Source organism: Solanum pennellii, chromosome 12 (genome assembly GCF_001406875.1).
Source record: "Solanum pennellii chromosome 12, SPENNV200".
In the NCBI taxonomy this organism is placed as follows: domain Eukaryota; kingdom Viridiplantae; phylum Streptophyta; class Magnoliopsida; order Solanales; family Solanaceae; genus Solanum; species Solanum pennellii.
In genome coordinates, this window is record NC_028648.1 from 47,282,225 (window position 1) to 47,297,166 (window position 14,942).

General features: G+C 31.5%; 1 pseudogene; it reads right to left on the minus strand.

Moving 5' to 3' along the window:
• Positions 1–625: 625 nt before the first annotated feature.
• Positions 626–12,281, minus strand: LOC107006293 (annotated as a pseudogene).
• Positions 12,282–14,942: the final 2,661 nt, after the last annotated feature.

A 14,942-nucleotide genomic window follows, 5' to 3' on the forward strand; every position in this document is an offset into this window, starting at 1 on the left:
TATTGAGTTTATATTTGACATTGCAAGTCAATAAATTTTTAGGATATACTTGATAGAGATTATCTGTAAGTCAATGTTATAATAATTTTATGACATTATATTTATAATATTAACATTTTTTGTTAAACGTGCATTTCATGATATTCGTAGAAATCTTTTGCTTTTAGTTTTTTTTATAATTAATTTAATTAAATTATACTAATTTCAAAGAAAAATTAATTAAGAACATAAATTTAAAAAGCACGGGTAACCTACTTTTGGTTTTTAACTCTTTTTTTAAGTCATTTTAAACTTATTTAAGTTATTATTACCTTGATAAATACTTCCGAAATCTAAAAATGATATAAATATAGGTTTGACCAACTTTTAAGTCACTCTCATATTCTTTTCACCTGATTGAGTTTGTATATTTCTTATGTGATTTCTTTTTTCTTTCGGCTTTTATTTGGGGGATGCTGACATTTACTACCTCTTGTGATAAAAATTTATGGAAGTTTAACCTAATATTTTCGTAGCAGATTTGGACCTAAAGGGGATATCATACTATCTTTAAAAATAGTTATTGATTTGTCTACATGAAGTTTCGACTTAGTTTTGAGGATTTATTTCTAGAGTTTGGATGTATTTAATATTGCTTGTTTCTAGTGAAGAACAGTTTCTTGTTCGCGTTTGCAGAGAAGATATATTCGTTTGGCCTTATCATTTGTGAAAGATCCACCATATTCGCAAAGAAGTTGCATTTTTTATGAGAAGGCGGCTCAGGTGGGCTCTTGTAGTTATCTTCTAAAATTAATGATTTTTTGTAGTAATCATTATTTGACAAATGTGGCACATTATGTTCCTGTTTAGACACTGAGGGTATGTTGTATTCATGTTCAGGAATGGAGAGTACTTTCTCGTAGTTTTCTTCTAAAACCGATGACTTCTTATAGTAAAATTATTCTTTGACACTGAGGGTATGTTGAATTTTTCACTTTTCGCCATTGTGGTAGGTACTTTGTTGTATGATGTATCTGTTGATTCATAAGAATAAGGTGAGTATGCCACAGTAGAAGTGGCAATCAAGAAAAATATCAAAGCACAAGCAAATTGAAGCAATTGCTTCTTCATTTGGCTACAATTAATATCTTGCAAGCTATTATTTCAAACATCATTGATTTAATTTTATGTTTGGTTTACTATATGGTATTTGGACAAACCATGTAAAATTGTTCTAAAAAGCTAGGAAAATGACCTTAATTGCCGCTAATTAAATTCATCTATTTACCGCGGTTAAAAACTTTTATATTTGAAGTAGAAGTTTACACCAAAGCTTAAATGTTTTTATAATATGATATAAGATCAAAATGATTTATAGGTCAATGATGTATTAAATCAAATGAGCTCAAAAAATTTAAAAGGAAGTGTGTTTTTATGAAAATTTCATACAAATCTCGTAGTGCTAAGAGCTAATAATATCTTATTTTTATTCTTCTACAAATTGCAACAAATACGTTAAAAATTTGGCGGACCTGGATACATCCCAAAGCGTCCCGATAAATCGCGTTCTGATTTTGGATACATCCCTCAAAGTCACGCTACATCACGTCTCCATTTCACATACATCACTCAATATCTTGATATATTGCCAAAAGTGATGTATCCGACCAATTATATGTCACATATAAAGCTATGTATCCAATAATATGAGAGAGTAGGAATTTTTGTAATTTTTCAATTGGTAGAAAATTTTAGAAAATATTATAAAATAACTTATTAATTTAGCTAATTTTTTCTAATTTTATACGGTATAATGAACTTACAAATATTTTTATTTTCTTTCTTTATTTTTCTTCTTGTTTTGGTAACATGAAATGCCGGCCACTCTACTCTTGGTATCGGAATCACCAAATCCTCATTGATGGTTGTTATTTTGCTATTGAATTTATGAGAAATTAATTGACAGTTAATGGAAGAAGAGGTGAATGTATAGATATAAACTTTAAATAATTAAAAAAAAATGTATTCAATATGCATAAATCTCTAGTTACACAAAATAGAATTTAAATAACAAAAAAAAGTTGCAACTCCAAGTAGGAAAGAGAAGAAAAATAAAACAAATAAAGAATTAAATTTTTGTTATAGCCATTGATATCATGCCTTTGAACTCATAATAATATGAGAACCCTATTGGTTATATATGTTGGGCCGGAGAAGACCATCATTTAAATATGAACATGAGGGATAAAAAATTTAGTAATATAGAGGTCGTGGTGATGGAGAAGGTGACGGTTTCTTGAAGAGTTAGCTTTTTGAAAAGACACGATCTTGTATTCTGGTTTAGACACTACGGGTACCTCTTAAATAGTTGGCACCTTCTTTTTTCTTGAAGTGCTTTGTATTCTTGTTTAGGTACTGAGGGTATCTTATATACATTATCAGATGAAACTGATGATATCTTCTTATAGTTGTCTTCTGGAACTGATGTCTTCTTGTAGTAATCATTCTTAGGCAAAGAAGATACTTTATATTCCTTTTTAGGCACTGAAGGTACCTTTGGAACATAAAACACCATCTTGTAGTTATCTTCTGGAACGGATGGCTTCTTGTAATAGTCATTGTTTGGCAAAGAAGGCAAATTGAATTCCTCTTTAGACATTGAGTAGACCTCTGAAACAGATGGTACCTTCCTATAGTTATCTTCTAAAATTAATGGTTTCTTTTAATAGTCATTCTTTGGCAGTGAAGGTATCTTGTATTCTTGTTTAGGCACTACGGGTACCTCTAAACAGATGACACCTTCTTGTAGTTATCTTTTGGAACTGATGGTTTCTTGTAGTAGTCATTTTTTTGCAAAAACGACACCTTGTATTCTCGTTTAGGCATTTAGGGTACCTCTGTAACAGTTGGCACCTTCTTGTAATTATCTTTTGGAACGGTTGGTTTCTTGTATTCATTCTTTGTTAAAGAAGGCATCTTGTATTTTTCTTTGGGAACTGAGGGTTCCTTATAGTTGTTATCTTTTGAAATTAATGACAGCTTATTATAGTTATCTTTTGTAACTGATGGATTCTTGTAGAAATCATTCTTTGGCAAAGAAGGCACCGTGTATTCCTCGTTGTGCACCGAGGGTACCTCTAGAACCGATGACACCTGCTTATAGTTATCTTCTGAAACTGATGGCTACTTGTAGTAATCTGGGAAAAAATAGGTACCTTATATTCCTCTTTTGGCACTGAGGGAACCTTGTAGTCTTCGCTTTTAGCTACTGTAGATGGTGCGTTGTTATATGTTAAATCTGATGATTCATAAGAATAAGGTGAATATGCCATAGCGCATGTGGCAATCAAGGAATTTGTTAAAGCACAAGCAAATTGAGGCCATTGCTTCTTCATTTTGCTTCCCATTGAGAATATTTATATTTTAGTACTAGAATTTTCTTTTTCTTGTGTTTTAGAATGGAGAAAAATTAGGTGTTTATATAGAGCTTAACTATGATGTAGATTTGGATGGTCTTAAACTAATCTTAACAGATCAGAGATTTTCCTATTATTTTTTTGGTTAATGTTGTTCCACTAAGGTGTTGAGATAATGGAAACCAATGAATAATTTTTGTTGGTAAGTTGAAAATTAAGTCCAATCTTTTATTGACTTCCAAGAATGTAGTTCTTGTTCTTTTTTGTTATTATTTTATGATATTGATACTTGAGCGTTACTTCAAATTCACATCATTGGACCATATATTATACATGTTGGGTTTAGCAAAGTGTGAATGGGAAAAGGAAAAAAAATATAAAGTTGAAAAGTGAAGGAATCAATTAGGAGAGAAAATGAAAAGTCATTTGTAAAGTGCAAATAAAAAGTCATTTCTCCCATATCGGCAAAAGAAAGGGAAATTGTTGCCTTATATTGGGAAACATTTCCTTTACTTATTAAAGAGCTAAGAAGAAGATGTCCCCTCACGCCGTTGTCGTTGCTCGGTCGGCCCGGCTTCTTCTTCGGATTTGATAAATGATTTGATTGATAAATTTTTGGACAAATTTTTTTTAATTGATTTTTGTTAATCAAATAAATTATGTTAATCTTATCTCTTATAAATTAATTCAGGATGTTAGATAATTAGTTATTAACATAATTAATTTACGTATAACGGTAACATTATGAAAAATCGTTATTCTTTTCGAAAAGCTATTACATTCCCAACAGAGATATTTTCCAAAAAGTTGTTATTTTTTTTCAAAAGACACAACTTTTTGGATAAAACAGGTCTGAACAGATTTCTCTGAACAGACACGTTTCTTGCTGAAAATGGCTATAAAAGAAAGTTATTTTTTGTTTTTCCTAAACACGAAAATTTTTTTCCTTCTATGGATATATTTTTTCTAAAAATCAATGTATCGATTGACTGAAAGTGTGTGACTTGTTGTTGTTGTTAAGTTCGCTAAAGTTAAAAAAAAATTGAGATACCGCTATTTCTTTAACATGATTAATCCGTTTTATCTTGAGAGAAATTAATCCATAACCTCGGGTACAGTGAGGGGATTAAATTTTTTAAGGAGACACATCAATTCCTATGGACTCAGATTATTTTGTTTTCTGTCTAATACATCTTATTTCTGTTTCTGCTTTGCTAATCTTATAAGTACAAGTTAATAACAAGCTTACGAAATTTATTGAGTTTTTGTATTTGAGGTTTTTGGAGATTAAACCCTTTATGATTTTTTACTCTGTTCGAATTTTTAAAATTCAGTCCATTAAAGATTAAAAGAACATAAAAACTTTATCGTTAAATCAGAAATAGTCTATGTGAAGATTTGTTCTTTACTGTTAGTATTTCAAATACTAAAATTATCTTACATTTGTGACAGAAAAAAATGACTAATTCAAGTCAACTGAATGCTGGAATAGTGAGTGCTGAAACAGTAAGTACTGCAACAACATCAATTGCACAGAATTGTTCAACTGCTCCCTTAGCGTTGACTGAGAAACCTTCAAAGTTTTCTGCAGTCGATTTCGAGATATGGCAGCAGAAGATGTTCTTCTATCTCACTATGTTGAGTCTGTAGAGGTTCATTAATGAGAATGTTCATGTTATAATGGATGATACTCAACCTAAAGAACGTTTCTTGGTAACAGAAGCATAGACAGACTCAGATTTTTTGTATAAATATTATATTCTGAGTGAGCTGCAAGATGATATGTATAATGTGTACAGAAATGTCAAAACCTAAAAAAAAAACTATGGGACGCTTTAAAAAGAAGTACAAAACAGAAGATGCCGCAATGAAGAAATTCATTTTGGCAATGTTTCTTGACTATAAGAAGATAGACAGTAAGACCGTCGTCACCTAAGTTCAAAATCTGCATGTCAGAATCCATGATCTCCTTGCTGAAGGTTTAAATTTATTTAATGTCTATGTCAGAAATATTATGTTTTTCCTTAATACTAACTTAATTTTAAATGTAGGACTGATTGTGAATGATTCATTTCAAGTGTCCTTTATTATTGAGAAGTTACCTCCATTGTGGAAGGACTTCAAAAACTACTTGAAACATAAACGCAAGGAAATGACTGTTGAAGATGTCATAGTAAGGTAGAGAATCAATGAAGATAATAAGGCTGCAGAATAGAGGTCCCGTGGTAATTCAGCAATATCTGGGGTAAATATTTTTGTAGAATATCCCATAAAATTAAAGAAAAGAAAGAAAGCATCTGGCCCAAAAAACAATCCTCCTAAGAAGAAATTCGATGGAAGCTGCTTCAACTATGATAAACGTGGTCATAGGGCTACTGAATGCCGAGGTGCTAAGAAGGACAAGAAAAAGAAGGATCAAGCAAACTTGGCTGAATACAAAGGATAATTGAACGATCTCTATGCAATGCTTTCAGAATGTAACTTTGTTAAAAATTCCATGAGAATGGTGGATTGATTCTGGTGCCTCATGCCATGTTTGTGCCAACAAAAAATTATTTTGTCATATATTCCAGCACCTACATACGAGAAGTTGTTTATGACAATCTCCCTATTGCAAAGGTGAAAGGAACTGGCAAGGTCCTATTAAAGATGACATCAGTCAAGGTGGTGACTTTGAACAAGGTCTCGTATGTTCTTAGAATTGAGAAAGAATTCAATTCCAGTTCTTACTAACAATGGATTCAAAGCTGTATTTATTTCTGATAAAGTAGTTGTCAGTAAGAATGATATGTATGTAGGAAAAGGGTACCTTAGTGATGATGACCTTTTCAAACTCAATCTAATTGTAGTTGATATGAATAAAGATTATGCTTCTTCTTACTTTCTTATGTCTAAATATTTATGGCATGAACTTTTGAGACATGTTACTCACAAAACCTTGCGAAAACTGATAACTTAAATGTGTTCACAAAATTTGAGTGTAGTAAATAAAAATATAAAATTTGCATTGAATCTAAGTATGCTAAGCATCCTTATAAATCTATTGAAAGGAATTCAATTCCGTTAGAACTGATTCACACTGATATTTGTGACATTAAGTCAATGCCATCATGTGGTGGGAAACAATATTTCATAACTTCTATTGACGATTGCACTAGATATTGTTATGTTTATTTGCTAAGGGAAAGGATGAAGCAATATATGCATTTAGGCAATATAAAACAGTAGTTAAAAATCAGTTGGATGAAAAGATCAAAATGATCAAAAGTTATAGAGGTGGAGAACATGAATCTCCATTTGCAGAAATATTTTTAGAAAATGGAATAATCCGTCAATCTACTGGTCCATACACTCCTCAATCTAATGAGATTGCAGAAAGGAAAAACCGTACTTTAAAAGAAATGTGAATGCATTACTTATAAGTTCAGGTTTATCACAAAACTTGTGGGGGAAGGCTATCCATACAGCAAATCGAATACTCAATAGAGTGTCTCACTCAAAGACGCGTGTTATTCCATAAAAGAAATGGAAAGGTAGAAAACCCAACTTGAAATATATCAAAGTGTGGGGGTGTCTAACCAAAGTCCAAGTAAAAATAGGGCCTAAGACAGTGATTGTGTGTTCGTTAGATATGCTACAAACAGTAAGACATGTCGATTTTTGGTTCATATGTTCGAACATCCGGATATTCATGACAATACTGTAATGGAATCAGATAGTGCTGAATCTTTTGAACATATCTATAAAACTAGACTTTAGTCATCTAGTGGGGGGTTTAAACAACCCCGAGAAGAACCAAAAGAGAATGAAACTGATGAAGAGAGTCCAAGGCGTAGTAAACACCATAGGACAACTACTTCATTTGGATATGATTTTGTAACCTTCTTTCTTGAAAATGAGCCTCAAACATTCAAGGAAGCAATGCTGTCAACCGACATTGGAAGGAGGCTGTCAATAGATAAATTGAATCAATCCTAATCAATCATACTTGGGAGTTGGTTGATCTTCCTCCAGGAAACAAACACTTGGGTTCAAAATGGATCTTTGAAAGGAAGATGAAAGATGATGGAATTATTGACAAATATAAAGTAAGACTTGTTGTGAAAGGCATTAGACAAAAAAAAGGTCTTGATTATTTTGACACATACTCGCCAATGACTAGGATTACATCAATTCCGATGTTAAATGCCCTAGCTGCAGTATATGGTCTTGAAATCCACCAAATGGATGTGAAAACAACCTTCTTAAATGGAGAGCTAGGAGAAGAAATTTACATGGAACAACTTGAGGGTTTTGTAGATCATGGTAAAGAAAAGAAAGTGTGCAAACTTATTAAGTCACTTTATGGACTAAAACAAGTACCGAAACAATGGCATGCAAAGTTTGATCAAACCATGTTGTCAAATGGATTTAAGATCAATGAATGTGATAAATGTGTTTACATTAAAGATACTCCAAATAATAAAGTCATTGTATGTCTATATGTGAGGACATGCTGATAATGAGAAAGGACATTGCCAATATAAAAGCTACTAAGAGTATGCTCGGTAGTAAGTTTGATATAAAAGATGTAGGAGTTGCTTGATATTCGGAATTAAAATTCTCAAAACTTCTAATGGTCTAGCATTGTCTCAAAGTCATTATATTTAAAAGATACTTGAAAAATTCAATTATTTGAAAGTCAGTATAAATTGGACTATGCCAGCGTATTTGGAAGTTTGATGTATGTGATTAATTGTGCACAACTACACACAGCTTTCGCTATCAATAAACTGAGTTGATACACATGTTATCCCAATGAAATCATTGGTTGTCAATGAAGAGAGTTTTGGGATACTTAGATGATACTCAAAACTATGATTTGCATTACAACAAATATCCAGCAGTTATTGAAAGATATAGTGATGCAAATAGGATTAGTGGATCAACTGAAACAAAATCCACAAGTGGATACGTTTTACTAACGGTTGAGGAACAATATGTTGGAAATCATCCAAACAAACATGTGTAGCTCGCTCTACAATGGAGTCTAAATTCATCGCTTAAGACAAGGCAGGTGAACAAGTTGAATGACTACAAATTTTTTTAGAAGATATTCTGTTTTGGCCCAAACCATTGGCCCCTCTATGCATACACTGTGATAGTCAAGCTGCAATAGGAAGGGTGGAAGCGTTATGTATAACGGCTAGTCTCGTCACATAGGACGAAGACATAACTCTGTGAGACAACTACTTTCTAGTGGAATTATCATAATTGACTATGTGAAGTCAAAAGTTAATATGTCGGATCCACTTACAAAAGGCCTAACTAGATAGGGAGTTGATAAATCATTGACTGGAATGGGAATTTGTCCGAGAAGAAGTCATTGTGGCGATAACTTTTCCTAGAAGATGGGAGATCCCAAGATCTAGGTTCAAGGAGATAAAACAAAGTCATTGATGACGGTTCGACATTATAAAAAATTCTTTTACGGTGCATTCTCATGATGAGTCAAAGTATTTGACGACGACATAAGGACTTTTTAATGGTTGCTAAATTTGATACAGGGTATATCAAATAGGGTATCTACAGGATAACACATTTAGAAATCACCTATGAGAGTGTGAAGTGTAAGACGCTTCAAGGAGAATCCGGTAAGGCCAGTTCTCTAAGCACTTACTATCCGAGATCTGTTCATTGCTGAAACAAACAAAAAAAAGAGAACTAAGAATAGTTCAAGGTTTGATTGTGTGACTTATGTTGTCTAGGTATAGATCAAAGCTTGACAATTAAAAGATATCAAATCTACCGATTGATAGAGTATATCTGATATATGTTCTCTACAGAAAGTTTAAAGGGAAACCTACTTATCTAGATGCGATTAACCCTTACATACAAGACACAAGTTTTTCATGCATATGTTTTAACAATAAACATTCCCCATTCATGTGGGGATTGTTGGGTTTAGCAAAGTGTGAATGGGAAAAGGACAAAAAAAGAATATGAAAAGTTGGAAAGCGAGGGACCAAATTGTGAGGGAAAATGAAAAGTCATTTGCAAAGTGCAAATGAAAAGTCATTTTCTCCCATATCGTCAAAAGAAAGAGAAATTGTCATCCTTATATTGGGAAACACTTCCTTTACTTCTTAAAGAGCAAAGAAGAAGGTGCCCCCTCACGCCGTCGTCATCGCTCGATCTCTGTTTCGATTTCGACTTTGGATTTGACAATTGATGTGATTGATTGATAAATTTTTTGGACAAAATTTATTCAATTGATTTTTTTAATCAAATAAACCTTGTTAATCTTATCTCTCATAAATTAATTCAGGACGTTAGTTAATTAATAGAATTAATTCACATATAACGATAATGTTTTTGAAAGTCGTTATTCTTTTCGAAAAGCTATTACATTTCCAACAGATACAGTTTTCAAAAAGTTGTTATTTTTTTAAAAGATACAACTATTTGAATAAACCGAGTTTGAAAAGATTTCTCCGAATAGACACGTTGCTTGCAGAAAATGGCTATAAAAGGAGGTCATTTTTTCATTTTTTTCAAACAAAAAATTTTTTTTCCTCCTCTGCTTATAGGGCTGAGCATAATATTGTTAAAACCGACAAATCGACAGAATAATTTTTTTTTTAAATTTTGATTTTGGTTTTTCGGTCGGTTTCGACTTTTAATTTTAATATTTGAGTCTTCCGGTTTGGTTTTTTGTTTTTATATTTAAAAATTTGGTTAATAGAAAAACCAAATTTGTGTATATTTATAAATGTTACCCATTCCCAGTCAGCCTATCTCAGTAGCCCACAAACTATTATTCTCAACGCAACTACCCAAATTCCTATGTCTTAGCCCAACTACCAAAATTCCTTGCCCAATTACTCATTCCCAGTCGGCCAAATTTCTAATTTCCTATCAATTGATGATAAATCCCTAAATTGATAACATTACATATTTACATACGTCGACACCGACACCGACTCGCCTCTCTCAGTAATGCAGGTTACACATAAGCTGGTTGCCGATGCCGACTCGACTCGTCACTCATCTCTCAACTCTCAGCTCTCGTCAGTTGTCAGTCGTCGCCGGAGTAAGTTTCATTACCCCCATTCCCTTCTATGGTGAAAAAGGTAAATAAAAGACTTGCCTATGTTCTGATGAAAACTGCTCATCATTTGATACAGCTATTTGGTGGTCAATGACAAGGGCGTACAAGTGCAAACATTTCAGAAATTGTGCTTTGCAATCTTTTCAACCGCATTTGATTTTGTTGCCTTCAAAAACTTCATCTCTGACTGTTATTAGATGTTAAAGTTATAAGTAAACCTCAATCAAAAAATTTATCCTTATTTGCGGTTGATAGTAGATGTCATATTTAATGTGTGTGTAGCCTTGTTTAACTTGTCTAATTTCAAATGGACTAATGTAGCTCTCATGGATTAGTGTGTGTAAGACTTCACGATTGTGTCGTCTAAGATAGTATTGAGCCTATCTATGCTTAGCTTGAACCAATCATTGATTAAATACTTAAAGTTTTGGCAAAGTTGTATAATAACCCTCTAATTCAAAAATGGAAAATATGTTTAGAAGTTCTGCTCTTTGTGGGTATTTAGAGTTTTTCATTAATAATTGTTGAATCCTGCTAAATTTTTATCAAATTTGGTTAAACCGAAACCAAACCAAATCAAAATTATAATAACCGAACCAAATCAAATTTATTTCAGTTGGGTTTGGTTTCACATTTGGCCAAATTGAAAACTGAAAAAATGAATCGATATTTATGAACCGACCGAACGCCCAGCCCTATCTGCATATATTTTCTCTCAAAATCAAAGTGTCGATACACTAAGTCTGTGTGACTTGTTGATGTTCTTAAGTTTGCTGAAGTTAAAGAAATTTGTGGTACCGCTATTTCTTTAACGAGATTAATCCGTTTTATCTTGGGAGAAATTAATCAACAATCTCGGTTACACTAAGGGGAATAAATTTCTTAAGGAGACACAATAATTTTTGTGGACTAGAATTTTTTTGTTTTTTGTCTAATTCACCTTATTTCTATTTCTGTTTTGCTAACCTTATAAGTACAGGTTAATAACAATACATACTTTACAATACCAAGAATAACAATATATTGGAAGTTATTATATTTCGAATATATAAACATATTTAATTATATGTTTGGTTTAACAATTTGGTATTTAGATAAATCATTTCTAAATTCAATTAAATTTACCTTATTCGCAATTAAATTCACCAAAATTCTTAATTTTTTTACTATCCATTTGTTGTCCAGAGCCTATATTAGAGCTTCGAGGGAACCTTTGGAACATATGAAACCTTTCATAGTTATCTTTCGTAAAGGATGGCTTCTGAAAGTAGTCAAATTTTGGCAAAAATAACCCCTTGTATTTTGCCTCAGGAACTTATGACACCTTCTAGGAGGATATGTCACCTTCTTGTAACTATCTTTTGGAATTGATGGCTTATTGAAATATTCGTTTTTTGGGAAAAGACGACATGTTGTATTCGGATTTAGGCACTGAGGGTATCTTGTCTTCCTATTAAGCAACCGAAGGTACTTTCTTTTCATTATTTTCTGAAACTAATGTCTTTTTGTCGTAATCATTCTTTGATAAAATGTCAACGTCTTATATTCATTTTCAGGCATTGAGGGTACCTTGTAGCCTTCACCTTTAGCAATTGTAGTTTGTGCTTTGTTGTATGATGAATATGTTGATTCATATTAATAAGGTGAGTATGCCATAGTGCATTTGGCAATCAAGAAAAATGCCAAAGCACCAAATTGCTTCTTCATTTGGCTTCCCATTGAGAAGAATTGGATTCGAAGGCTTGATATTAGTTTGTTTTTCTTTTTCTTGTGTGTTTTAGAATGGAGGTATTAGGAGTCTATATAACATAACGTAGAAGGTGATTTGATAATTTTGATGCTCATCTTGATTTTCCCATTTTTTGCTTAATGCTATTCCACTTTTGTCTTGACAGCATGGGAAGCCATGAACAATTCATACACATCTGATTAATAATCACTTATTTTTTAAAAATCAAATCCAAAGTTTTATTGACTATTCCAAGAATGCTGTGTCAGTTTTTGTTGTTGGTACATTGAAAATTGGATTAAGTAAAAATTTAAAATTTAAAATACATAATTTTAGCGTAAGTTCATTATTTGATGTCATGATCAAAATCAGTTGGGTCCATTATTTTGGATTTGCCTCCTTTGTCCAATAATATTAGTCTACATGAAACACCTTTAAGAAATTACAAATAGAATGATAATTTTACTATATCACCTTTGGAATATAATAGATATAATGTCTTGAAATATGAAATAGGGAAATGACTATAATTAATGATAAGGGTAAATTAAGAACTATGTGTTAAATTATCCATAGATTTCACAAGGAATAATACATAAATATGCCCTTTAACTTTTCTTTATTTTACATTTATGCCCTCAAACTTTAAGTATGCACAAGTAGACACACAAACTTGTATAAAATTGAACAAATGGACACACACGTCCTACATGACATCCTATATGAAAATTTATGTCCGACGTGATGTTAGATATGCATTATGTTATATAAGAATCATGTGTCTACTTGTTCAACTTTATACAAGTTTAAGTGTATACTTGTGCACACTCAAAGTTGGAGGGTGTAAATATGAAATGAGGTCAAGTTAAACGATATATTTATGTATCATAACATTTTATAAGTTGGACAAATATTGTTAGATATTTTTTTGTATAATGAACAAATATTATTAGACGAAGGAAGTAACCAAACTGTTGTTAAAATATTGTTTATTATCACGGCTAAACTTTTCAATGAGTGGAGTACGGAGAATCTGTTGTGACATAGTAAAATTGTTTATTTGATATTATTTTAAACCTATCATATACTTGTTCAATTTGTGTCATGTATTTATACTAGTTTCAATAGTATATATCAATACAGGTTCAGTATATGTTGCTTGTTTATCTCAATTTAAATATTTTGAACTTTGAATTATTTTAATTGATAGTATATTTTATATAACTTTTAAATAATATACATCAATGTCAATTTATCAATTTATTTGAGCACGTGTAAACATAAATATTAATACATTTCTTTGAGTATTTTATATTGTTATTGGGATTTATACTATTTTTTTTTTGTAATTTTTAAATACAAACATGTAGCATAATTAAACGGAAAGCAAGACATAGTTAAAACAGAGAAAGGGGGTGAATATAGACAGAGGAAATTGAAGTGGAAGGACAAATCTGAGAATTCCTTGATTGATTCTATGTGCTAAATATATGTTATTTTTATATCAATATATATGGTTATTTTCTTACTTTAAAGGAAAAATTATCAAAGTATACATCGTTAGTTCCAATATTCTCAATATTCCCAACCATTTTAAAATAATACGAAAAATCCTTCTTTTTCCTTAAGACCCAACTGTCAGATACATTATTTCATTTCCACTCCAGAATCACGTTTCTAACTCCTATATTTACTCCTTCTTTTCACTCAAATAATCAAATCAGATATCACATTAACAAAAAAATGAATTTCAAGAGATTTTTCTCTCCAATCTACTAATTTGGAATCTGTAGGTACTTTCTTCTTCTTCAATTTTCTTCTTCCTTTTTGCCTGTTTCATCAGTTTGTCTAATACATATGAATGCTTCTTCATTTGGTATTGAAATTGCCCAAATAGTTACACCTAATATTAATCGAATATTTGATTCTGATAATTCAATGGACAAAAATAAACAGATCTAAAAGGTTACAGGATCCTTTAAAAATGACAAATCAAAGTTCAGAGAAGGCAAAAGCAAAAAAGAAAGTACCTACATCATCGGAAAAAAAGGTTGAAAAACAACGAAAAAAGAGGTAGAAAGGTTGCATGCCGTATCTCAACCTACACTATTCAGGGTATCTATTTTAAATCATGTATTTTAGTATTTTTTTAAAAAAAATTCTATCTTCCATTGTTGAACTATTTGATGCACAACATTCGTTTGAGGTGAAATTTGTTCAAGATATTATGCAACAAGAAAGCGACATTCTGTAACTATTGAATTAATTTTTCTCTACTTACACATTTTATATGTTTCTATTAACACATTTGATATGTTTCTCTAATGTATCTTCTTCTTTTTTAAGTGATTGCGGAGCGTTTTTTTTTTTTGAATTTCTGATCGATTGAATCACCATCCCATTTAAAGATTTTTTAGATGACTATCTTCACACAAGATATGCAACACTGTTATGAAAGTATGGTTTTAACAAGGCCAAGACCAAATATGTTAGTGAGAATGATAATCCTACAAGGTCGAACAATCTCTACACTCCACCAGCAGGAGATGATCTTGTAGAATAGATTTTTATGTATCGATTCACCGAAAATTTTCTATGATCTATTTTTTTGTAAGATACTTTTATTAGTATTTTTGAGTATTTATTCCCTTTTGAAGATAATACTTCTAAATGTGAAGAATTTTTATGTTTAAAATTAGTTATTTAACTTTTCATTTTTTATATATGT